Raw genomic sequence first — 25,472 nt, forward strand, 5'->3', positions numbered from 1 at the left:
CACTCACATAAAAAGACAAACGCCAAAGTCCGCTTGCCACTGATGGGCATATTTACTGAAGGCAACAAGCTGGCCTTGTAGGCTTCACAGGCACACGCACACGCATACTCATGCATGCCTAACACAATGATATTCACACAATCACACCCTGCATACATGTGTACACGCAGGCTTAGAGACTCTCATGCACACACACACACAAACACACACACCATTTCCGTTTGATGTTTGCCAATCATCCAAGATCCCTTAGAGCTTGCCCTGCCTCCTACCAAATAACAGTCTTCATTAATTAAAAAAGAAAAGGCAGTGTTATTATAATTCTCTTTGCTTGCCCCCTTGATGTAATGGAGGGGGTGTGTGGTGTTTTGTGGCTCTTCGAGAGTTTGCTTTCATCATCGACTGAGATTCCCCACGGCTTTGCCTTACTGCCATCAAACTCTCTTTCCTTCTTTTTGTCTTTTCATCCAATGAGATGAAGTTTGGAAAAGTTGCTCTAGCCCAACAGGATCCTTTTTAGCAGTTAATGCCCTCCCCAGCTGGCAGGCAACTAACAGCCCACTAGCAGGCCACTGGTGGCAAAGTCGGACAATGTTATTAGCTTGGCAGCCTTTTGCAAGCTCATGGCTGATGGCTTGAAATCAGTGATGGCTCAAAGCAGCCAAACGCTTGGTGAATGTTTGCCGATTAGGTCAGCTCTGTTTACTTGTTTTGTTGGTGCACACAAGGTTTTTAGAGAGGTTATAGATAATAGTTACAAGTAGCTGAACTTTAGAAACTGAAATTGTGCACAGCTCTAAACCACAGATGCAACTGCAAGTTAAAAAAGTGTTTATTTTTTACAGTGCATGCTCTGAAGTGAAGTCACTTAAAGGCAAACGCTTGAAGGCCAGTGTCCAAAGATGGACTCACTTCATATCTGGGTTTGTTATGTGACAAGAATTTGGGCCTTGAGAGACAGAGGACTAGTAGAAGACAAATGAAAGGACGATCAGAAGGACGGACAGACGTAACAACATAACACTGATACAGCTGACAAGCAGACAGGTCCGGAAAGCTGATGAGAAGAGGACGGGAAAGGAGTGAGAAAATGGAGCCTTGCAGCTGCACCCTAAACTTATTAGTCTGTTCTTAATGCCTTTCAGTGCAGATAGCATTAAGAAATACATGGTAATGATGATTTGTGTTCTCTTCAGCCAACAGAGGGAGAGGAGCCCACTTATTCCACATGAGTGTTATAATTGGCACCTTATTGCATTAGGGTAGAATGCACTGTGTGATTTCCTGGGTGTCATTTTTGACTAATGGATCCTTAAGAATAGTAATCTAATCGTTGTCATTATTTCATCTCCGCTGCTTTCAGGAAAAAGCTGCGTTGATTTAGGGGAGAAGGAGTTTTAGCCGTGGATGTGTTGGGGCATGTTGCAAATTAATCTGCACACCTTGTAAACAGAAAGAGAGCAAACAGAAATCAATTTGGCTGAGTGAGGAACTCCACTCTCAGGGCTTTTAGTATCTGCATTAAGCCCAAGTGATAGGGCTTTAGTCCATTTTGTTTCTTTCTGTTTTTTTTTTTTTACTTTGTCAAATCAGAACATTTATGTTACTTGTCAACGTGGTATGTTATTTCCTGTTTCAAATTGAATCTTTTTATCCAATCGTAAAGCTGAATCCTCAATACCAATGTGTTTTCAGTCATTATTACTAGCAGCTGCAGCTCGGCACGCTTGTTATTTGCTGGTATATTATCCTGCGTTCCCTGGCTCCCTATTACTTTGTGTTCAGTAATCACACAGTTTCAAAAACACACCCCGGCATCTAATTCTACCTAAAAATCTGAAACCTTCTGCAGCGCTACCAGCCCCTCTGCTTCCATTTCCACATACCTTGATCCCGGTGTTGTGTCACTAATAGAGGTGATGTACTGTTTATTTTATTGATCATGTGTTTTATCCAAGCATCAATGCAGGGTTCACTCACTGGCATGCACATTCTCTTTATCAAAACAGACACTGGACCTCTGCTTTGAGGCTTTCATCAAGCAAAAACACCCATTATGGTCTCTGACTGGCTGGCTTGCTCTAAAAAAAAAAAAAAAAATACTGCTGGTGTTCCCCTGACATGCAACATCCCAATTATGCCCACACAGACTAGAATATACACTTACAGAGGTCAGACACACAGACACACACAGGCACCTACAAAAGCACTTATGATTTAGTTTCAAGCTCTGACACACGTTTTGTTGTGTGCACAGATATATAGTTAATGTTTTATGCACACACATATTGTAAGTATTTTTTGTTATATCAGAGAGACATACACACACACAGAAGTACATGCACGCATTCATTGAGCCTGCGGTTGTGTTTTCAGGCTGAGGAAGTGCAGGAATGTCAGAATGGAGCCTGATCTGATGGTCAGGAGACTGTCCTCCTGAATAACTCTTGACACACACACACACACACACACACACACACACACACACACACACACACACACACACACACACACACACACACACACACACACACACACACACACACACAGAAACACAAACACAAACACACTTTACAGCTAAACACACAGCAGAGAGAGAGAGAATAAGACGGTCCACCACACCACACCTTCCCGACATGTCTTATCAACCCCTCTCCCCTCCCCTCCCGGCAGCCCTTTTCCACCATCCCTCCTGTCTGACCCCCGCCTTCTCCACCACTGTCCTCCCCTACCACCTCCCCACCCTCCAGGGAGAAAAGGCTGACTTGCATTCAGCAGCATCTCTTAGGAAAGAAGAAATGAATAAAAGAAAGGAGACGTCCCGTTGACAGTCAATGTCTGCGCTGCCAGGAGCCAAAATAACTGTCAGCAAATGCTCGGGACTGTCCAAAATGCCACCGAGACAAAAAAAGAAAAGATTGATATATAAATATATATATATATATATGTGTGTGTGTGTGTGTGTGTGTGTGTGTATGTGAAATTTAGGAAAGGAAAAAACCTTCCGGTTGCCTTCAAAAAAGAAGCACAATTAGGAGTGAAAAGCGAAGAAATTGCTGCTGAGCGGACTGCATTGTTCATGCAGTCATGTACAGTTTGTATATAAGAACCTTGAAAGACTAGTTGTCACTATGGTGTGAAGGTAAATGGGGGTTTTAATAATAAACTATGAATACAATAGAGTAATTTTGACGAAGTGAGGGCAGTTACAGCCATTTAAATGTGCCACATGTGTTCTATGTCCTTCGAGAAACACAATAAAAGCCAGTGTATCCATCCTAGCACCATGCTGATCACAGTCCCAATGTGCACACTGTGGAGAGGCCTTTTATTTTGCTGCAAGCTGACTATACTGTGGACACGCTTGCCTTGTACAGTCATCACCACAGCTTTGTTCTCATGCAGTGCAGTGTACAGTAGTATTCAAAGTGTAATTGATGTACCTTTGATTACAATAACAGCTTGCACGTCATAAATTACATAACTACGCCTTATTATTATTTCTAAATATTCATTTGTATAATTCCAAACAGTAATTGGACTCCTTTTGTTCATGCCACAGTGCCACTGATTGTTCAAGTGTTCAAGTTTGATTCAAGAGTGCACTTTAGCCAACTGCAATCTGTTTTAATATTGTTAAATAGAATGCGTTCTCAAGCACAGCATGATCAGTATTTTCATGTATCTCTATTTATTACAGCAACCTGTAAGGGGTTGACAGACTCTGACTCTTTCCACCCCAGTTTTTTCTCTAATGATCATGTCAGTATCTTACCTAGGACTGTTCTTAAGCCAGTCATCCTAATCGGGTGCATGTCTAATTTATGGGGCTGGAATTTGCCATTAAGGGCCTGATCCATGGAATTAAATAACTAGCAGACCTTCGCTGGTCCCGGACGGTGGGTGGAGGAGGAAGGGAGATAGCGTGATGAATTGCCCACCCCTCCTCTACCTCATCCTTGACTTTGAGAAATACTGTCTCCGCGTTTTAGGTCAGCTTCTGACAACAATTAGGCACATCGAAATAGATGGACTGTGACCTTCTTTTCTCTCTCCTTCCTTAAGGTTTTTTTTCTTTCTCCTGCCTTATCCTGGGTGTGGAATAAAAAAAAAAAATAGTAATAATAATAAAATAAATTAGGAGGTTTTGCTCTGTAAGCCAACAGATAAGTGTTGGGAGGAAATGATGAAGATACATATTAACCACAGTTAAAATGCTTTAGTATGTAAGGAAAATAGATACTTCATTTCTGGATCAAAGATCTCATTTGTATTTCTGTAAATGTATAAATAAATGTCCAACTTGAGCTTCATGCATAGCACGCTTTGGTCAGAGGTTCACATGAGCCTATATAAAGGGGAAAAGGTAAATAACAGCATGAATAAACGGTATGTAATCACACATCTTTATTAACAGATACATCGTTTTACTTCTCTTCATTTTATTTTCCACTGAATATTTTCATGGACACCGCTATTGATCTTGCAATGTGACGGAGGTCGAGCCAGCTAATTCCCTTTTTCATTAGAGCAAAGCCCCCCAAATTCTCTTAGTAGATCTGCCTCTTAGGGGCATCCAATCTCCTGCCTCTCCCAATGACATGAATATAAGCCCGTGCTGATGGGGCCTGGTGTAAATGTATTAGCCCTGCGCCTGTGCCCCTAGCACAGCCAGCCATAATTATGTTAGGAACCAACGAGACAGCTGGGAAATCAATATGCTAAGACAGATTGAGTGGAGATGTGTGGCCAGTGGAGTGGGAATAGAGAGGCCTGGCAGCTCCCTGTGGTGCGAAGGGGCTAGAGTCGACGATTAAGCCATAGACTTAGCATTTACTGCTAGGATTCACTGCCTGAATCTAGTTAGCATTTAGGGAAAGATCCCTGCGAGCAGACAGTGTTACTATTAGATGGAGGCTTCACTCGTTAGCTGAGTGGCCTATCATCTTCTGGGGTCGTGTAGGGGCAGAGGTGTTTCACATTAACTGTTTGAATCAGTGGGTCCTTTGTACTGTGTTCACTTAGGTGGAATTTAAGCAGCACATACTGTAGACTTTGGCTCGCAGATCTGGATTCAGGTGACATTCATTTAAGGGATTGGGTCGCCAAAATCTAACAATGTTTTAAAATATGGATATCAGAAAAAGGTCACATCATCTGACTTGCTGATATTATGAACTCATTTAAGAATATGTTATCATTATCTGAATCTTGAATCTTTTTTATTTGTATAAGCAGTACTTTTCTATTAATGTACGCTTCTTGCCCTTAGTTTCAAATTTATAAAATGAGAAATGTCTGCAATTTCTTTTTGTAGTTTGATTATGGCATTTCACTACAGCTACAGAAGCTCCATATTGTATGAAAGAAACTATTAATAATAAAAGCCACATTGTTATTTTGTACATACATACTCATCAATCATATATATACTGCGATCAAATGATGTATTTTCAAAACAAAACTAAAATCATCACCATCCTTAACTGCAGAGGATGAAGAGGAACTGTGCAGGATGTGGACGATGATGAGGTGGAGGAGGGGGGCGATGGAGGACAAGTGGAGCTGGGTCAAATGAATCATCTGTCAAAAAAAAGACAGTGGTTTGGTTTTAACTTAGATGATAGTCGGCGTAAACCAAAGCACTGCTGTAATTTATATTCAATTAAGGAGGGGGGCTGCAGACTGCAGAATCAAGACAAAAGCTTGTTGGGGTATTGGGGTGGGGGCTTTTGAGGGGAGAGAGGGTTGACAAGACTGGGGGGGGGGGGAGGAGGCCCAATCAGTGGCCTCGAAGGCACCATCCCTTAACAATGGGCTCCATCAGTGCAGGCAGTGGAGTCACAGGCGTAAGTGCACCCAATAAGTGTGCAATTTCTGCCCATATGACCATCCTGACACAATTGCTCTAATTTTCCTCTTTTGAAATGACTGATAAAAGACTTAGGTAATTGCTACGCCACTGAATTTCTTCCATGATCAGGAGGAAGGAGGAGGGAGGTATGGAGGGATGGGGAGCGCCTGAGAGAGACTGAGGTGTGTGTGTGTGTGTGTGTGTGTGTGTGTGTGTGTGTGTGTGTGTGTGTGTGTGTGTGTGTGTGTGTGTGTGTGTGTGTGTGTGTGTGTGTGTGTGTGTGTGTGTGTGTTTGTGTGGGTACGGGTTAGAAGTGACACAGCCCCGGGGCCTGAGGATGGAGACTAGAGTGTCAGTTTGTGAAAAATCCCAAATTAATACTTGTCGTTTCCTCTCCCCCTCTCCGAGAGGCCATCCTCTGTTTCCACCAAGGATCTTATTAAGTGGAGGTAATTTGTCCCGACAGTGTATTGGAAATCACTCAATCAGGCGACTTCTTTCGAAAGGATATTCAAAACATGGTGGTGTTGAGTTTAGGTGGCAGCTAAATCTAATGCGTGTCCGTCTCTCAACCGTTCTATTTTTCTGTTTCTCAACTGAATGGAAGTGTAACACAGTCAAGTGATTAAAGTCACACAATAAACGGTTCTTTCCACCTCACAGACACACACTTAAAAGCTTTGGGGCTGGATGCAAATCTCATTCTTCTTAATTCAAAAGCTCCCCAAACACTCCTCTTTTCTACGCCTAGTTGGAACCCTGTGTGTGTGTGTGTGTGTGTGTGTGTGTGTGTGTGTGTGTGTGTGTGTGTGTGTGTGTGTGTGTGTGTGTGTGTGTGTGTGTGTGTGTGTGTGTGTGTGTGTGTGTGTACATACTTGTAGTTGTTTGCGTGATGCTTTACTGTGATAGCTTGGCTCCAACCTGTGTCACCCCTCACTATGACCTTGTCTTTTGTAATCAAGCCTCTTTTATCTGATTCCTCACGTTTTTTGTGTGTGTGTGTGTGTGTGTGTGTGTGTGTGTGTGTGTGTGTGTGTGTGTGTGTGTGTGTGTGTGTGTGTGTGTGTGTGTGTGTGTGTGTGAGTGTGCTGCACCCATTTCATTGGAACACCGTGTATTCTGGATAGTGTCTTCACTTGATTGGAGTTAAGTTACAAGGCTAGATAGCGAGGTAGAAGACGGGCAGAGGCGCACAGAGGGAAATTGATAAGAGAATAGTAGTTTAGTCACCTAACTAACTGACTAACTAACCCGGCAGCACTCCCAATCAGCTTCTTAAAACTGTATGTGTGCGTGAGACACAGTGTGACAGACTCCTGAGGTGCTGATTCTAAACACAGTCTCTTCCAGTGCCTGGGTAATGTTGGCTAATAGCTTAATCAATACTTATTATGGCCCTATTGGTTCACTAAAGTGAGAACAGAACCTCGCCACTCACAGCGGCTGAGTGGAGAGAAGGACAGACGAAAGAGGACAGGAATAGAAGAGGATGAAGAAGAAACGCTTCTGCTGATCCAGATGGACAGCCTATCCCCCCCCCCTCCTCTACCCCTCATGGGATTTCCTTATTCAGGAATCCAATTTTCACAATGAGATTGACATGTATTGGATCCAGTGGAATAAGGCTAGCTCTTTTAGCTCCTCCAATAAAGCACTAATGGCTTTTTCCCTCATTTTACAACTTTTCCAACCTCAGCCGGACTGGTCATGTGCAATAAGCGCTGGCAAAGCAGTGGGTGGCTGAGAGGATAAAGTCATGGGGAGAACGAGCCAAAGTGGAGTAGTAAACGGGGAAGCATGAGGAAGAGAGAGAAGAGGTGATTAGTTAGAGATGGTCGTGATACGGGCAATCACTGAACACCATGTTCTTACAGCACCTTTAGAAAGACAGCCACATGAAATGTTAGGCTATATTACTGTGATTCATATCGGAAGTCTCTCAATTTAGACGCAGTAGTAGTAATTGTAATAGTAGTAACAGAAAACTAACTTTGCTGGAGACGGATGTAAATTGAAAACTCTAAATTAATGTGCTGTAACATTAAAATAACACTAATAAAATAAATTATCGACTTTGTTAGCAAGTCCACCCATTTGCATGAATCAGTTAATGAAAATTGAAAAGTACATTCTCAATGCACCAGTTAATTACATGTAAATGCTTGTGCAGTCTTCATTAAATCTAAATGCTACAAGCATAATGATATTGACTGAGCTTATTGTTATGCTCAGCTAATGACGGAATATAAATTGGAAAAATGTCAACCGTGATAGTACATTATCAAACCAAGCATCTTCTTAAAGAGAAATAAATACAATTATTTTTTATGGAAATTAATAATTGGATTATTTACATACAGTAAACAAAATGGCAAATTCATTTTGCTCATCTCATCAGCCGATTTGCATTATAGCTAGGAGCAAATTCAAAGAACTTTGGGCTTAAGTTAAATAAGTTGGTGAAATATATGTTAATGTCCAAGTTACATTTTCTCTTTTTGACATTTTGAACTGTACGTTGGCCTTGAATTCCCTTTGATGACGACACAGCTGCACATGTGTTATGTTTGCATCTGCCGTCACTGCTACGGGACTTAAACATCATGACAACCAGTCTAGCCACAAGTGAAGTATGCGTATGTCTGCCGCAACATCACATACTCTGCTTTGCGAGTCTTTTGTGTGTGTGCAAATGCCTGTGTGTGTGTTCATGTGTTTCTGGATATCTGGGAGGAAGTGTGTGTGTGTGTGTGTGTGTGTGTGTGTGTGTGTGTGTGTGTGTGTGTGTGTGTGTGTGTGTGTGTGTGTGTGTGTGTGTGTGTGTGTGTGTGTGTGTGTGTGTGTGCATGTATGCGCGTGTGTCCCCGCTGACCTTGCCAGCTCCATACGAGATCAACAGCCCCTTCCAAGCATCATTCAGACGCAGCTGGCGGCTCGTGGCTACTAGACTCTACAACTAACAGTTAACACCATGTCTCCTCTACAATTATCCGTAGAGAGAACACTTATCAACCACTGTGTGCTTTATAATTGCTTCGCATTACAGCGTAATACTTTACCTAACCTATTTATACATCTTGAGGTGTAATTACCGTCTCAAAATTATGGGTGATTAGTAATATTGTAATGACTTTAATACCTTAACTTACTTGTCATTACTAATTGGCTCATAAAGTCAGCATGGTTAAATCCACGGCGTTCCTTTCTTCTGAGGCCAAGATAAAAAGCATTACCTAGGTTAGTTTTTGAAACTTAATGTTTGGTGTTGATGCAAAAACGGCATATGCATAGCTTTGTTTCTCACTCTGTCTCAGGCCGTGCAGTACGGTAGCCTGGGTCGACCCTATCCCCACCTCATGGTTCTCCAGGGCCTGACCCTGAACTCAGTCACCTCTGACAGCTCCTTAATATCATCTCCAGCCCCCCAGCCACTGATCCTAGAACAGATATTTTCTTATCCTCCTAATGGTTAAGGTTAGGGAGCTGGTCCAGGGTAATCTGACCCTGAATCTGTGGTGGCAAGTTATTCCTCAGGCGTCTTTGCTGCTCGACAAACAGAGAGAGGCGAGGCGAGCCAGGGGGCAGTATGGGTCTAGCAACCCGCCCTATAGCAAGGTTGTAGAGTGTGTGTGTGTGTGTGTGTGTGTGTGTGTGGTGTTTGTTTGCATGTGTGGGCACGTGCGTTAGTATGATTTAGATTTTTGAGTGCTAAATATGTGATGTATATTTGTGAGAATCTGCACAATGCATGAAAGACTGGGTGTTCTATTCACTTTTTATACACACATGACTTTGGACCTGCAGGTGTGTGTATGCGCGTGCCCCCCAACGTGTGTGTCGGACTTGCAGAGGCGAGGGAGATGTCATGTTCAGTTTGTGTTTGGCTAACCCTGTGGTCTCCACCCCTAATAGCAGGGTCTATGGGGTGTAGACACATGCCAATATTCATTGGCAGTTGAATCAAGCCACTTAGATACCATCTGTAAACAGGACTCAGAGGGCCTTGAATTAAACCGAGGGCTGGAAACAGTGGAGCTCACTGCAGAGATTACCAAAGGTTCAACACAGGTTAATGGGCTTTGTTGCCATAGATCAGTTATATAGATATTGGCAGGGCTCTGCCGAAGACCTCCATTCTCTCATATTTCTGTGTGAAAATACAAATTATTTTTGCTGGTGTCCTTAATATGTAGAAAATGGTACATGAACTTAAAAGCCTATTCATTATGTAATTGTTGTGAAAATACATGTGTCAGTGGTTAAATCAATTAGTTTTACTTAAAATGTTGAGTTTACTTTCAATTACACCATCATTCCCAAGTCAAATTCCCGATTTGCCTTACATTATGCCTCAATTGTATTCATGTTATTGTGTTTACAGGGACACCTTGACAGATCAATAGATATAATTTATTTATTTATTTTGATAGTAAATATGTAAATACCTAAAATATTTCATTCTAGATTGAAATAATAAGAAGATTTGAAACTTTGTGCGTCATTTTGACGCAACCAATCAGTATTTTTCCCTCTCACTCTCTCACTTCTCCCTCTGTCTCCCTACTCTCTTTCGCCACCATGGCGCTCTGCTCACCAACACTGATTCATAATCTATAGCTGTGCCTGGGAGACCAGCAGCTATTGATTTAACGCCTACAGTAATCCAGCGTTGTATCCGCTGCTTGTTAGAGATGCTGGGGCCTAGGAACTGGGGCTTGCAGAGGTATCCAGAGAGGGACTAGGACTGATGGAGGAGACATTGTTGGAGCAATTTCTTATTAGAAAACCAGAGAATTTTGAAACTGAACTTCTAAATTCGAAATTCTATATGGCTACCATTTTTCTAATGGGAAAAAGACTTTGTATTATAAGATAATTGTATTGAAACGACTAAGCAACATAAAATCCAACTGTAATTATGACTCATGATGCAGCAGCTTTCCAATACAGAATACAAATATACATCAGAATCATTATCTGTTACACTTTTAGCTGCTGTGTGATCAAAGCTTAGTCAAGGACATACTTGGTTCTCCGCATGGATCTGCATGTTGTTTGCTGACATGTTGTTTTCACAGAGGTATGACTAAATGTGATGCGTGTCATCTCAAAACACAATCGTTTTGCAGCTTAGAAAAAGAAAGTACTTAATGAGTAAGTAGCTACAAATATATGTAATTTCCCCATTGTATTTTGTGTTAGCAATCATTATATAAGAAGATATGATGAATACTTTATCTAATTTTGGAATCAAACTTTTCAATAAGACCTCCTCTGTTTCTGTTACAACAACCCAGTCCTCACACTCACAATAGCAGAGTCATGCATGGGATTTGGAGTGAGCGACAGCTAAAGCAGCCTTGACATATTCACAGTGAGAGTGCTAATCATGCACGATACAAGAATAATAGACAATTTCACTTTCAGTTCATTAAGCATCCAGGTAAGTGGATATGTAATGTAACTGTTATTATCATATCTACCTAATTTGGTTTGGCCCATCAATCATGATAATAGAACCATTCTGTGCACACATTTTCTATTGTGACAAGCCTGTATACATATGAGCAATACCTTTGGCAGTTCTTTTCCATTATAGATAATTGCAGACCATGCGTTTTAGATCTATCTATTGAACGTTGATGACAATGTGCTTCATTTCATGAGTGACAAGAAAGCATGCCTAACTGTGTACAAATCTGGAAATTTAGTGATAAATTCCATTCAGTGTTCAAAGTCTGCATGAAAGGAGAACTTCTACAGCATTTCATAGCTAATGTGAATATATCCATGGTATATGTATTTACTGTTATCTACAGTCTATCATTGTGAACTTTCAACAGTGTATACACTACATACATTTTAGTATTCAATGCAAAAGAAAATACAGTGATATAGAATAAACATATAGGTGGGTATAAGATAGGTTAAGGAAAGGTGTGCAGTCGATTCCATTGGATCTCTTCATCAAGATGACAGATGACAGGAAGGTTGAAGAGGAGTACTTATCTCAATCAGGTACAGGCCATCGGCATGGAGACAGACAGGCACACTGACCTTCATTAGCCTGGCCAAATAATTAGCTGACCTCGGCTAATAAGCACTCACACATGCATTGCACACACACACACACACACACCCACACACACACACACACACAGAGAGTTCACTCACTGTGTTTTGTATGGGCCTCTAATGAAAAGAGGACTGATGCACAAGGCTGATTGCTTTGTTCTGATGAGTTTCTGGCTTAAGTAGTCCAGCTGATTGATGGATAGATGAACGGAAGGATGGATGGATGGATGAATACAAACAGAAAAGGAAAACTCTGGAACAGATTGGGTGCTAATGTTGGGCTATATGCAAACAGGAAGAAAGAAAGCATAGTTTATTCACTTGTTTTATTGGACAGAAGTTATTGAGTCAAGTACCTGGCATATACAATGCAATATATAGGTTCAAACAATAAGCAGCATGGAAAAAAATGTCTCCTTACAATCCACTAAGATAAATAAATAGTGACCCCACAGTCCAATGGCAGCTGCTTTGTAGACAATAGCGGTATTTGTCTATGTAGTTAAGTCTTGGCATGTACTTTATGCACAGTCACATCAATATGACCAATACACTAATCTCTGCCATTCTCCTCTGGCTACAATGAGCTAAAGAAGGTTAACTTCACCTTCAAGGGTAAAAAGAAAAATGAACCTGAATGTCTGTCTGTCATGGAGTTATAAACAGTGGTTATTAACTCAGCTCTGCAACCTGCTTGCTCAGAGGGAGATTTGTGAAACGTCGCTGCTTTGAAGTCAGTTTTGCTGAGGTGAAAAAAGGGAATCAATAGATGATTTGTTTTATTAGGAACACATGTAAATACAGTGGAGAGCTGAGGCTGTGGGAGTTGTTATGTATTATTCCTTCTGGATACAAACGGATCTGATGCTAATCTGACGTCTAAAGTTGTATTGACATTTCGCCTTCAGTGTCCACTGCAAACCCAGGAGTGACATAGTCTTTGTGAGTGTCAAGGATGTAATTTGCATCGGAGTAACTGATACTTTAAGCTGAAGTAAGAGGGCTCTTCACACAAGGATAAATGCAACCGCATCACAGTGAAAAATTGTCAGCGGAGTAAAACATGTCAAAGACTTGAGGAATAAGTGCCTTCACTTACTCCAGTCCATTTCTAGGTCTTTTGCTTGACAGTTTTGGAACAACGGTAATATATTCTGGCACTAGGTCTGAAGACAATTATGTGAAATTGCTGCTTTCGCATCTAGATTTGCTTGTCTCCACCACTTTCATCTCAATCCGATCCAATCTGAAACCATTTGAGCAAATAAAATGATATTTACCTCATCTTCTGTTACAAGCTTTCAAAATCACAGGCTTCAGGAAAAATCAATACAAAATGCCAGCTTAGCAGAAGATGTATGCTCTGAGAGAATGCTAACTTTTCCTCCTCATATGTCTCCTCATTCCACTACATAGGTAGAGGGAAGAGACTGGGAGCAGGAAAGGAAGCTCCTCACCAACAACTAGGGGGTGGATATTGTGCTGGATGTTTATAAACTACTTGTGCTTGCAGGCCGAATGCACGATTGTCTTGTCCGAGACGCTAACCTTTAGCATCTCGCTGCGCTTCGGCGCATCTTACAAAGTTCACTGCGAGAAGGGAGTCTTGACCCTGCGGATGATTTGGAGGACTGAAATACCACTTTCATATATTATTTATCCAGGCTAGCCAAGGGGAAAGCAAGCCGTGGCGCTGTCATACCTGACTGGCTAATGTAAGAAGTGGCCATCTCACTGCAACCCTGGGGAATCAAAGCCCATTACTGGTTTGAGAGATGGCCTAATGTCCACTGTGAACACACACACCATATCAAAACATTAGGTTGAGAGTGAGATGTACATACACACAAACACACACTCGGTGCAAACAAGACATTCTGTAGCGGTCTGAGATGAGTGGTGAACGCTGGAATGCTTCAGAGTCCTGGAAAAATGAAAGTAAACATGTATAATTTAAATCTGGCCTTGTAAGAATTCTTAAGAATGATTGTACCTCCAGTTAAGCCAATTCATTGTGATGTACTGTTTATTAAACTGGGAACATGGCATTCTTATAAGTAATCAGTGAGACAATAACACAGAGTAGCTTGAGGTCGACCAGTTTATCACTTATTGACAAAAATCATTACAGCATCTCAACAAAGCCCAATAGCTGCGGTTATGTAGTTATGATAGGCATTGTTATTTGTATTTATATTGATAGGTGCTTTGATGAAAAATGTGCATCTCTGTAAGTATATATATATATATATATATATATATATATATATATATATATATATATATATATATATATATATATATATATAATAATTAAACCTGTAATTTATTCACACTGATTGGGTCTTTAAAATGTAATTCAGTGCTAATTACATTGCGGTCATTAGAGGCATCATTTCTAATGTGAAAGGACTACTTTTACACATTTTAGCAGGTCTGAAGGTACAGTGGCCACTTTATCTGCCTTACTGTGTGTGGGTGTGTGTATATGTGTCTGTATGTGTAATTGTCAAGATGGAGGCTTAATGACCCTTTGGATCTGCAGCCGAGGTGTAGCTAATGAAGCGTATGTGTATGAACTACAGGCCCCTGCCTTCTAATGGGAGATTCTTATCAATACCATAGATTGGATTAATATTTCAAAGTTAATGTTTTTGTTGAAGAATTTGCAAAACAAACATGAGATGGGGCTTCACAGTCGCTTGTGCAGGAAAATGCAATTTTCTCAGACTTAGCCGCTCATCTTTTTAATTACAGACTTAATAGCTTTATAGATTTTTGAAAGATGAATTCGTATTGGCATTTTTATAATTACTGGTCTTCATTGCTTTTTATGAAAATAATCGTCAAGGCTCATTTACCCCACAAACCCTTAGGCCGGCCAGATGTGATTCAATGATGAGGGCAAATACTCTCGAAAACATTAGCTCTAATTTTTCAACTGTCTGAATTCCCCACTAAATCACCAATATTATTTTTCATAATGTAAATAACAACTTGATGCCCATAAAAGCAATAATGATTTAAGCAAGTGAACACTCACTTTTCAAACCAAGTTTCAATACTGTCTGTGTACAGACAAAGGCTGTAGAAATTAAAGATGATGCAGTACTGATTAGACAGCATGTTAAACACTCTGCGAACCCCAGAGGACACTTAAACCAGAACAATGCACATTGGCCTGTGGTGCCATGGGCTTTGGCCAGTATATTACATATGTCAACATACTATCAAATGTGCTGCTAAAATAACTGAACCTCTTCAGCATTAACACATGTACAGAGCTAGTGTGAGCCAAGGCTGCTTCAGAGCTCTGACCGTAGAGAAAATATATCTGGACACTTCAGCAAAAACATATTTAGAAGAGCTGGCCAAGGTTTCCTCATGTGCTCTGCAAGGGCCTTCGAGTGCAGCGGCCTTAAACAAACAGTGGCTCAGAGCCATACCCTGCTAATAAGTTTGACAATGAATTTGGGCCGGCAGAGGAAATTCAACCATATGAATTTGTGGGATAGAAAAGCAGTCAAATTATCTTTTGCGAAATTCATACCCACCGACGGAGGAGACTCTTTCAATCACTATTTAATTTAGGCTGAGATCCTGCGTAGGGGGAAGAGTGTGCATTTGGCGAGCCTCATCACCACTAAAAGGGAAATATGCATTGATTTAGCCTTGAACTCCCTGTTGAACTTGGCTGGCTTGCTTCAGTGTGGTTTCCCAGTGCATTCCCAGTCCCTGCTCCGTCGTTCGGGACCCAGCCTGGATACAGACAATAACCGGAAATAGTATTTAGAACATTTTGAAATAAAGTGGATGTAAATTTCACCCTTTACATTTGCCAGAAGCATCTGTTTTATCTATAAATGCTAAGTTCCAAAGAGCCAGAGCTGTGGAATATTTCAACCCGTGCTTTATTTTATTGGTTTGGAAGCACAAAAGGAAAGAAAGAAAAGTCAAAATATGACTCTTTCCCCATGGACCCCCTGCTAATAGTCAAGCCTGGCCCCTCTGTAAGCTTTCCCAATCGGCACTTTCTCATAATAAGGCCATGGGTAAAATGCCAGGGCCAGGGCCAACTGAACATGTTCACAGCACTAAATGGTAAGAACAAGCCATTTGCTTGAATATTATATATAAACCAGTTGGCAAATCAGATTTATGGCACCAAGATTAAAGTAAAAAATCATTTCTGCTTTTGGGGGGAAATTGGGTTTCTCATAGTGTGAATAAGTGTTGGCTTAGCCCGTCTGGCCTTGGCTCAGTCTGCTGAAACTCTAACAGTCCCTGTTTCTGCTCCAACATTTTCGGTCTCTGTGGCGCTGGATCTCTGCGCTGCAGTGTACAGTCAGTGTGGTCTGAAGAGTCTCTCTGTATGTCTACTACACATGTGAATATGCTCGACAGATGTTAGCTGGCTCCCAGGCAGACAGGCTCTCCTCCCCCTGGCCTTTTTGGCTCTGGTTGTGACATGGTGACACACAGTAGCATCTGGAGTTCAGAGCGGGTCACCCAGGGCAAACAGGATACGGAGAACTACATCACTCGCTCTTTTAAGACCTTCCATGACTTTGAAACGGATGATCGTGGGATTATTTTGGAAAATGTTTCCTTCATTATCTACTATACATACTGACATGCTTGGGATTGTTTTAATTACTTCACTACTTATCTCAACTCAAATTTTGGCAGATCAATCAAGTTTGTATTTGCTCAAGATAAGAAGTAGTAGCAACTGGTAAGACTAAGACATCTTCACAGCAATTGTAAGGTGAGGTGTTTCTTTTTCACTTGATACAACCACCAAAACACATCACTTTAAGGATTGGACCCAAAGGAGAAGAAATTATCTATATCTTATTGATTGTACAACTACTGACAGCAAACTGTCCAGAGAAACACTACAATTCCAAGTCTCCATCCTGCTACAAAGATTCAAGTTTGATATGATATTGTAATGACCCTCAAATTATCAGTCTGCAAGAAGTGATAGGTACTGAAAGGAACACAATGTAATATTCATTGAGTTTACATCCAAAGCTGAATGCAGCAAAGCAGAACAAACTAAAAACTCATTGAAAGTCAAAAGTAGATTCCCACAAGGCGTCCTTTAAACCATATGTGAATTCAAATTAAATTAAACCCTATAGCATCTTTAGTACCAAAGGCAGCCAGCCTCAATTCAATCCCTTTATGCTGCCAAAGGGGGAAAAATTGAGGACATATTTAAAAAAAGAACAATAAAAACGATTCCTAGTTGCCTTTAAACCACAAGACTGTGGTTTGTTGTTTTATTTCTTACATGAAGTTAAGCAATGAGGAGTTTTTTGGGTTTCAAAATATGCTGATGTTTTATACATATCGATATTTTATGATGATCTATTGGACATCATTATGAACATTGCTGTTCTTTTGATGGCGGCTTTTTGATTGCAGCAATGAACATATCGGAAAAGAAAAATGCACACCTATATAAAAAATACCCGCCTTTTCTATTTCTAGTCTTTGCGTTTGACTTGATACTAGACTATTCGTCTACATTCCCATCGTTAGCGGACAGTCAACCATGTTCGGAGACAGTAGAGCGTCAGCTCATGAAACAAACATTTAGCAAGCACACAACAGCAAAGCTGCCAGCTGACGTGCACCCGTTCAAATCCATCCCGTCATGTAAATAACTTGTTTCAGTGTGCTTTCAATTAAAGCGGAGGACGGAGTGCCATTGCTGCCTTTGATGGATGAGCTTAGATATTGGAGTGTACCGTTGGATGACAAAACGTTCCCCCACTCCACCTCAACTCCTCTTTCCTATTGATTGTCCTGGCGGTTATTCATCAGGGCGGTGGCCACTGTCAGATCAACTGCTCCTTCTCCTCACAAAACACATTTTCCACAGTTATTGATAAAGCTATTTGACCTTTTATTTAAATGTGTGTGTATGTGTCTGTGTGACGTGCACACATCTGTGTTTTCTTTCTCTCTGCTCTTGCCAGAGGCTTGCAGATCACTGCAGCTACATGAATAAAGTCAGGCTGTTTTGATTAACGCCAAATGAGTAGGTCTATTCTTTGCAGATGTCTGTTTCAGCAGTACTGAGCTTTGCTTTCACATAACAAAAATAAACCCCAAACCTGTTTTACAGTTTGGCAAAGGTAAGCACACACATACAGTGCAAACATAAAGTTTGCACACACGTATGTCTGTAGTCATTTACATCAATGGTCTCGCACATACTGTGACTCACATACCTGCACACATTCTTTTTCAATGTCTGGGATATTTTCTGCTCTTTTGTTAAGGTGAAGACAGGCTGTCTTGGCTGCAAGTCCAATAGTAAATGTGCCCTGAGTTAAAAAGACCAACAGTGGAGCCTCTGGTTGTACAGTGGCTGATTTAGGGAGGGGATAATGACTTAACAGGAACTCAGTGATGTCAGGGATCTCAGTAAAGCTAACGATATGGACCAAAATCTTGAAATCTGTCAAATATTCCACAAAGGAACTATCATACCTGCATTGGCTACAAAGAACAACAAATCCCAATTCAAAAGAATAAAAAAAGTCACATTTAGAAATTCTAACTTTTTTTAAGCTTACTGGGTATGTCTGTACAGTAAGTCTGTGAATGCATCATACAAGGAATCAAAGGTTACTCAAACACAGCCAGAGTAGTAGACTGTTGTTGTCACAAAGCCCCAGAGAGGAAAGAGCAACATTTTATTCACCCTATATTCCACCATAATTTTACACCTGGATACACTTAGTCTAACAGACTAAATGCTCATATGCATATCTGGAAAATGTTGGAATTTTACTTTTGCAAAATGTGCCCTGTTTCAGTTTTTTTTATTAAACATCCATGGAACATATTTTTACAGAATGTTTGGTAACACTGCTGGATGAAAGTTATTGGGAAACAATCACGTCATGACTTATGATTTTTTGTTTGGTTAAGGTTTGCTTTAATTTGACATAAATCAGCTTGGATTTATTAAACAAAAGAATCATGTTGTGAGGTAGTGAATCAATAGCATGATCATAACAAAGATAAATTGTCTGTTGGTGTTTTTATTTATATGGTGATTCACCGCTGTGTTTATATGGTGTATGATTTTTAAACCCTGTTGAGATTGAAGCACAACTGTTTTATCCTTTGAAATTCATACTCACATCTTTTCCTTGCTATCAATAATTAAGACTAGATCTTGGAATGAAAAAGTAATTTCCCTTGAAAGAACCGGATGGAATTGACATAAACCCCGGCCCTAAAAACACACCCCAAGAGGCATCTAAAAGCTCAGTAGGTGCCAATAAAAGTGGGAAAACAGAAATCTTTCTAGCAAAACACAACAACAAGAACAAGAACAACCCATTGAAGTGGAGAAGTGAAAAACAAGAGAGACTTAAGGTGATTCTCATCTTCGACTCCAAAGCCTGGGCACTCCAAAAAAAAAGTGGGAATGTAATTTCCCAGACTAGGAACATAAGCCAGGAGTAATCTGGCCTGTAATACCTCATAGTCCTTAAATAAAAGCCCTCCATTTTAAGTCTTCAGCCTCGTCCCTCCACCCCCCACCCCCCTTACCCACCTTTAATAGGATTTGGTAGAAAATGGCTTTGTGAATCGCTCCTCTCCGTCTTGCTCAAGGAAGAGCGGGCTATTCTCATTGAGAAGTGCTTAATTGCTTTAAATGACTGATGATACATCTAGGGAGAAGGGCCTTGAGCTAGAGGCCACAGCCAACCACACAACAGATAGCTCTTGTGGACGATGGAGGTGGTGTGCCTCAGTGTGTAAGTGTGTGTGTGCGTATGTGTGTGTGTGTGTGTGTGTGTGTGTGAGACAGCGTACATTTGTGTGCTTGTACGTGCCTGTAACAAAGATGAGCTGCTGGGGATAGACGGTTCTCCATAGGGTCATAAGAGTGTGCATGCTGTGCATGGACGTGTGTGAACATGCAACACCCTGCCTGTATTTGTGTGTGTGTGTGTGTGTGTGTGTGTGTGTGTGTGTGTGTGTGTGTGTGTGTGTGTGTGTGTGTGTGTGTGTGTGTGTGTGTGTGTGTGTGTGTGTGTGTGTGTGTGTGGACGTGCATTTGTGTGATATAGAGGGTCGCCAGGCAGTGTTCGTCCTATCGACACCCCAGTAACAGACTAAATTAAAGCTGTGATGAATTGTGGCTGTCACAGCAGGAGAGAGGGGAGACTCTGCGCCGTATTCCACCTCTGATTAGGTGGGGATAGAAAGATACAGAATATCATTATCAATATGTAGCACTATATTTTCATTAGATTTTTTTCTCCACAGTGGACAGCTTGATAGCAGGATGATTTTTCATTTCGAAGAAAAGATTAAACATCTTTATGGATGTCTGTGAGGAGTTTAGTTAACATTTTTTGCTTGTTTTCTGTAAGTGATGGATACGTGTATGACGATCTCAAAGTGTCAGTATAGCTCTGACGGTTCTGATTTGACCATGTTCTTATTAATACAACTACTAAGAGGCGGTAAAGGTGCAACAATCGTAATTACAATGTAAAATGTAGAAATACTAAAAGCTTTCATCATTGTAGGAAGCTTTTGGCCTTTGAGGAGAAATAAGTTGTTTACAAAAAGAAGAAAGTCATAGTAGAAGCAGGGATTGAGGGGTTTTACATGTTTGCGCACACTGCGCTTTGAAAGTGGCATCCTTTGGGTAGACCACAAGGTTACTTTTTTTATTTCAGTCGTGATGGTAAACCTGAGGAAGCAGCATGATGCTTGTAAACACATTTTTTTTTTCTCTGTAAACTTGCATGTACACACTGTACTTTTTCAGGACTAATGAAGCAGAAGTAGTTTTATTGAGGTTCAAAGTCCAACACCTGCAACTGATGTATGCCTGTAAAAAACATAAAGATTATAACTCTGTACCAGTATGTAACCTTTTTTAACCATATTGATGGATAGAATGTCCAGGCACTGCTCTGTTGGGGTTAAAATAAGAAAGAAATACCCTTGAAATTGTCCGTAGTTCAGCTGTCTTTCAACAACAAGGCTCTGGTTATCATCTGGTTTGCAGTAGGAACACAAATCTTACGTGAATAGTGAATGTGAGATTCTCCTGAGCTCATTGCCCCCTGGTTGAGTCTTAGGTGAGAGAGCTGGTAATAAGATAAGATAACCCTTTATTAGTCCCGCAGCGGGGAAATCAGATGTACACAGAGACTGTCATCAGTAGCAGGGTGGATTTTTGCAGACTTATAAGAGTTGTTCTGTGTTTTCTCCTATCCAATCTCTTTGAATTGTTCCCGTCCGAATCATACCTCCACAGCGGTACCAATTACAGATATAGAAATAGAGAGAAAGGCAGAGGGAGAATGGAATGTAATTGCAAAGAGGACAAAACTTTGCATTATTATAAGGTATTCTTAAAGAAATAAGGGTTTTGATTTTCTATGGTTTTTGTGTGAGTATATTGTGTATATATATATTTGGGTGTTTCTTTAGAAATATCAGCCTTTCTCAGATATTAATATGAATGCATGTGTCTGTGTCCAACTGCACTGTTACCATGGCAATTGTTGTGGTGAATTGTTTAGTTGCCACATATATAGATTTGTTACAGAGTAGTTGTTCCTGTTTTGATTTATTTGTGTTTCCAACTAAATATTTTCGTAAGGCAATGAAAGGGAGATATATGGATACAGTTGTTGTTGTTGTAGATTAGTTTATGAATGCAATGTATGGCCTTCATGTAATATTGCATGTGTTTTCAGGTAGTGAGGAATGCCAGCATAATAAATAGAAGATGATGCAAATATTTCTTTCCACCAAGTGTTTTAGTTTACCCCTTTGCAGCCTCTTCATCTCTTTAGTCTACCAACTGTTTTGGCAAAATACAACTTGTTGCATATTTTCTGAACAGTGATACACAAAAGTAGTAGGAAGGGAATTAAATAACTTTAGGATCATAGTAAAAAAAATACCAGTACTCCCTAACTCTAATATTTAGGTTTTCAAGAATGGAGACAATACAGCCAAGTAAAAAAATAAATCTACTCTAAACTCTGCTTCCTTACCATATATGGTATACAAATATAATCATGTAAACTGATTATACATGACCCTTTCCAGTATTAATGGTAGTTCACTCCAGCCTTGTGTATATTCCTCGTATCATTTTTTCCCCCAGAGATATGTCTTGGCAGAGCTGCTCAAACACTATTTACTCCATGTGATACTAAAAATCTCAATTGAAAGTGATACATAGGAAACTATTTTAGGCGCCCCAACCCCAGGTATTCAGTGGTTAGTGGAGTACACATATATCCTCCCATGGTGGTAGGCTGTGTATGTGTATATATTGTTTTATCAGTGACCCGTATCCTGTTTACCTGATGGAGGCAAAAGCTCAGTGTCGAAACTCCTTAAAAGTCAAAGCCAAAGGAGGGGGAAAGGGTGGAGGAGCGCATCCAAACGTATAACACATGTTATCACACACATACACACACGCTCTGACATACACACACACCTACACATACACACACTCCACCAGCCGCGGGGCGCCATGGTTACCTTGGAACTTTAACGTGGACCAGCTGGTGTACTTGGGTTGTGAAATTGCATTGCGCACACACACACACACACACACTCGCAGAGGATCAAAGGGAGTTGGAGCCCTGCACAGCAGCCCTCCTGCTCCTGCCCTTGGCTAAATGGACGACCAAACATTCCAGGCTGTCCAGCCCAGTAATATCTGGCCTGCAGCCTAATGAAGATGGACTGTGTTTATAATTCTCATGTTTGCTCTGATCACTAACATAATCCTTTCTATACACAAAACACAGAGACAGAAACACACTCTTTGTTTCTTCATGTTAAGTCAAAGATTGAGAGAAGTACATGACGATGAAATACAAACCCAGTTTCAGTAGACTTTGTGGCTCTTTGCATTTTCACACAGGGCATCACATGATCTCAAACAAAGGAGAAGGCACCGAGGGATGTTTTTCTGCCTGCTTGAGGCTTTGACACCTGCCTTGCCGCAGCAAATTGGAATGGCTCACTCTCAAATGAGATTTCTGCCCGCCGCGTGGGTAAAGAAAAAAAAAACTATTCTACATGATTCACAGAGTTATCACATCTCTGCTCACCTACCTTCCCTTTAATTAGCTCAGGGGACCTGGGCAAAGTGTATGTGCATGTTATTGTGTGTGTGTGTGTGTGTGTGTGTGTGTGTGTGTGTGTGTGTGTGTGTGTGTGTGTGTGTGTGTGTGTGTGTGTGTGTGTGTGTGTGTGTGTGTGTGTGTGTGTGTGTGTGTGTGTGTGTACATGTGTGTGTGCATGTCTGTGTGCTGTACACAAAGGCTCTGTTTCTCTCTTAGTTCCTTTCACTACATCTATGCTTGCATCAAAACTAAAACCCTATGTTGCTTTTCAGGGACATACTGTATTTCTCCATGAAATCTTCCTTTATTTAGTCTGCATTGTGTATCAGAGATTACTGTTATCACTTCGATGAATGCTACACTGTGTATGTATGACCGTGGTGATGTTTTGCAGTTTAGTGCTTGCGTGAAGGTGGTTTTTGGATTTTTTTGGGACTAAGTAACTGACAAGTTCAAGTTGAGTTCTCTTTATCTTTGAAGAGCTCCTCAGTTTCTCACATATCCCCTTTAACCTACTACTCATCTGGTTGCACCTACATGCTTGTTGACTGATAAGAATGTATAACTCAGTTTTATATTGTATGTATATTTCTATATCAATATGGCCCTGAATTTTACGTTACATCAGGCTTATACGGAAGCAAAATATCCTTAGGTGCACAGTTAAGAATTGGTATTCTTCTGGCAGCTCTTGAGGTTGGCAGAGTCACAAGACTGTGTGAGCTGCAAGAAATCTGGGAAAAGTGGAAAAAGAGTTCCATTTTCTTCTGTATTGTACTTACAGTAGTACAGTGATTTATAAGTATCAGCTTTCCATGACATTTAAAAAAAAAAAAGAACTAAAGTATGGGATAGTGATGATCTTACGTTCATCAACTTCATGTTAAAATCTTGGAAAAAATGGTGGGATGTTTGATGATTAATTTTTACTTTGAATTTCCTTTTAGGTGACAATAACGTGGTTCATTGGTAAGTATTATTGTCATAGACATGAGGGTCTGAAATGATAAGTTGCTTAATCAATTACTTTATCAACAAAACATTTACATGCAACTAATATGATGATAACATTAAATCCATTAAACATTAAATTTGCTGGGGCATTTTTCCCTTTTAATGGACAGATTACTATGTAGAGGCAGACACGGGTATGACATGCAGCACAGGTCCCTGGGACGGAATTGAAAGCAAAAAAACGAGGATTTTCTCCTTTTACATATTACATTTTGGTTTAACATGGTTTGAGACTGTTGGTAAGACACAAACAAATTGCGTTGTTAAGTTCAAATTCAACTTAATTGTTATTGTACTTTCCTACAATGAAACATAGTCTCTTCTTTATAGATAGTATTGGTTGTCAAACTACAGTAACAAGTTGGCTGTCATCCATTTTAAGAGCCAATAGGTTTAAAATTCTGCTTCAGGAGTTGCCATTAATATAATGCCTTGCTTTGCATTGATGAGGAAGGAAGAAGTGAGTAGAAAAGAACAGAGAGCAGAGTGAATGTGGCTCGACTTAAGGTGAGATAAACCCTGAGCTTGGAGGACCTGGTCCAGGATCCTCCAGTCAGAGGGACTATGATTCTAGATCACACAGTCCTGACGTTGTGGCTTTCTGTAATGCTTTTTATCAATGACCGCATGCAAGCATGTACACAAACTGTCTCTGCTGTCGCAACCGTACACTTTCTGCCTCTCACACACACACACACTCACACACTCACACACACGTAGGCCGAATGCATCAATACCAAAAGGGTTTAATCAACTCTCGGAGGAAGACATCATTGCATTTAGAATCAAACCTATGGAATCAATACCTGTGTTACACTTAAAATGACAAAGTGCTTAGTCGGAGCTCATGCAGGCACACAGCCCCGGGGTAAGTTTTGAATGTATAGATGAATGTGTGGATCGTTTATGGTTGTGATTTTGGTTGTATGATAGATCCTTGCAAATCTGAACCCCTCGGGCATAGACAGCCTTTCCACCGGTGAAATATCTGAACACCAACAAATAGAAACGCTAGAGCGAATACAGTAAGTTACCCTTGGAATAATGCACTGCAGATGCATGCAGGCCGTTCAGCTGCTCTTGGGATGCAATTAAATCAAAAGTGATGTGACCAATCTGTTTATGCCTGCTGATATTACATTTTCACTTTTAATTGCTTTTTTGATATATTATAGCCACCATGAAAAAGCTAACGTAATCACTATCATGACAAGCTGCCAACAGTGCAACTTGTGTAGAATTAAAGGAAGGTGAGTAATCAAAGGAGTTATTAATTATGTGTCTTTATTATGACTAGCAAATGTGCTTTAAGTGATAACAACAGTACTTGAGTTCAGACAAGGATGTTTCAAAACTATTTATTTTATAACTTTAAAAATAAT

Source organism: Anoplopoma fimbria, chromosome 21 (assembly GCF_027596085.1).
Source record: "Anoplopoma fimbria isolate UVic2021 breed Golden Eagle Sablefish chromosome 21, Afim_UVic_2022, whole genome shotgun sequence".
Taxonomy (NCBI): Eukaryota; Metazoa; Chordata; class Actinopteri; order Perciformes; family Anoplopomatidae; genus Anoplopoma; species Anoplopoma fimbria.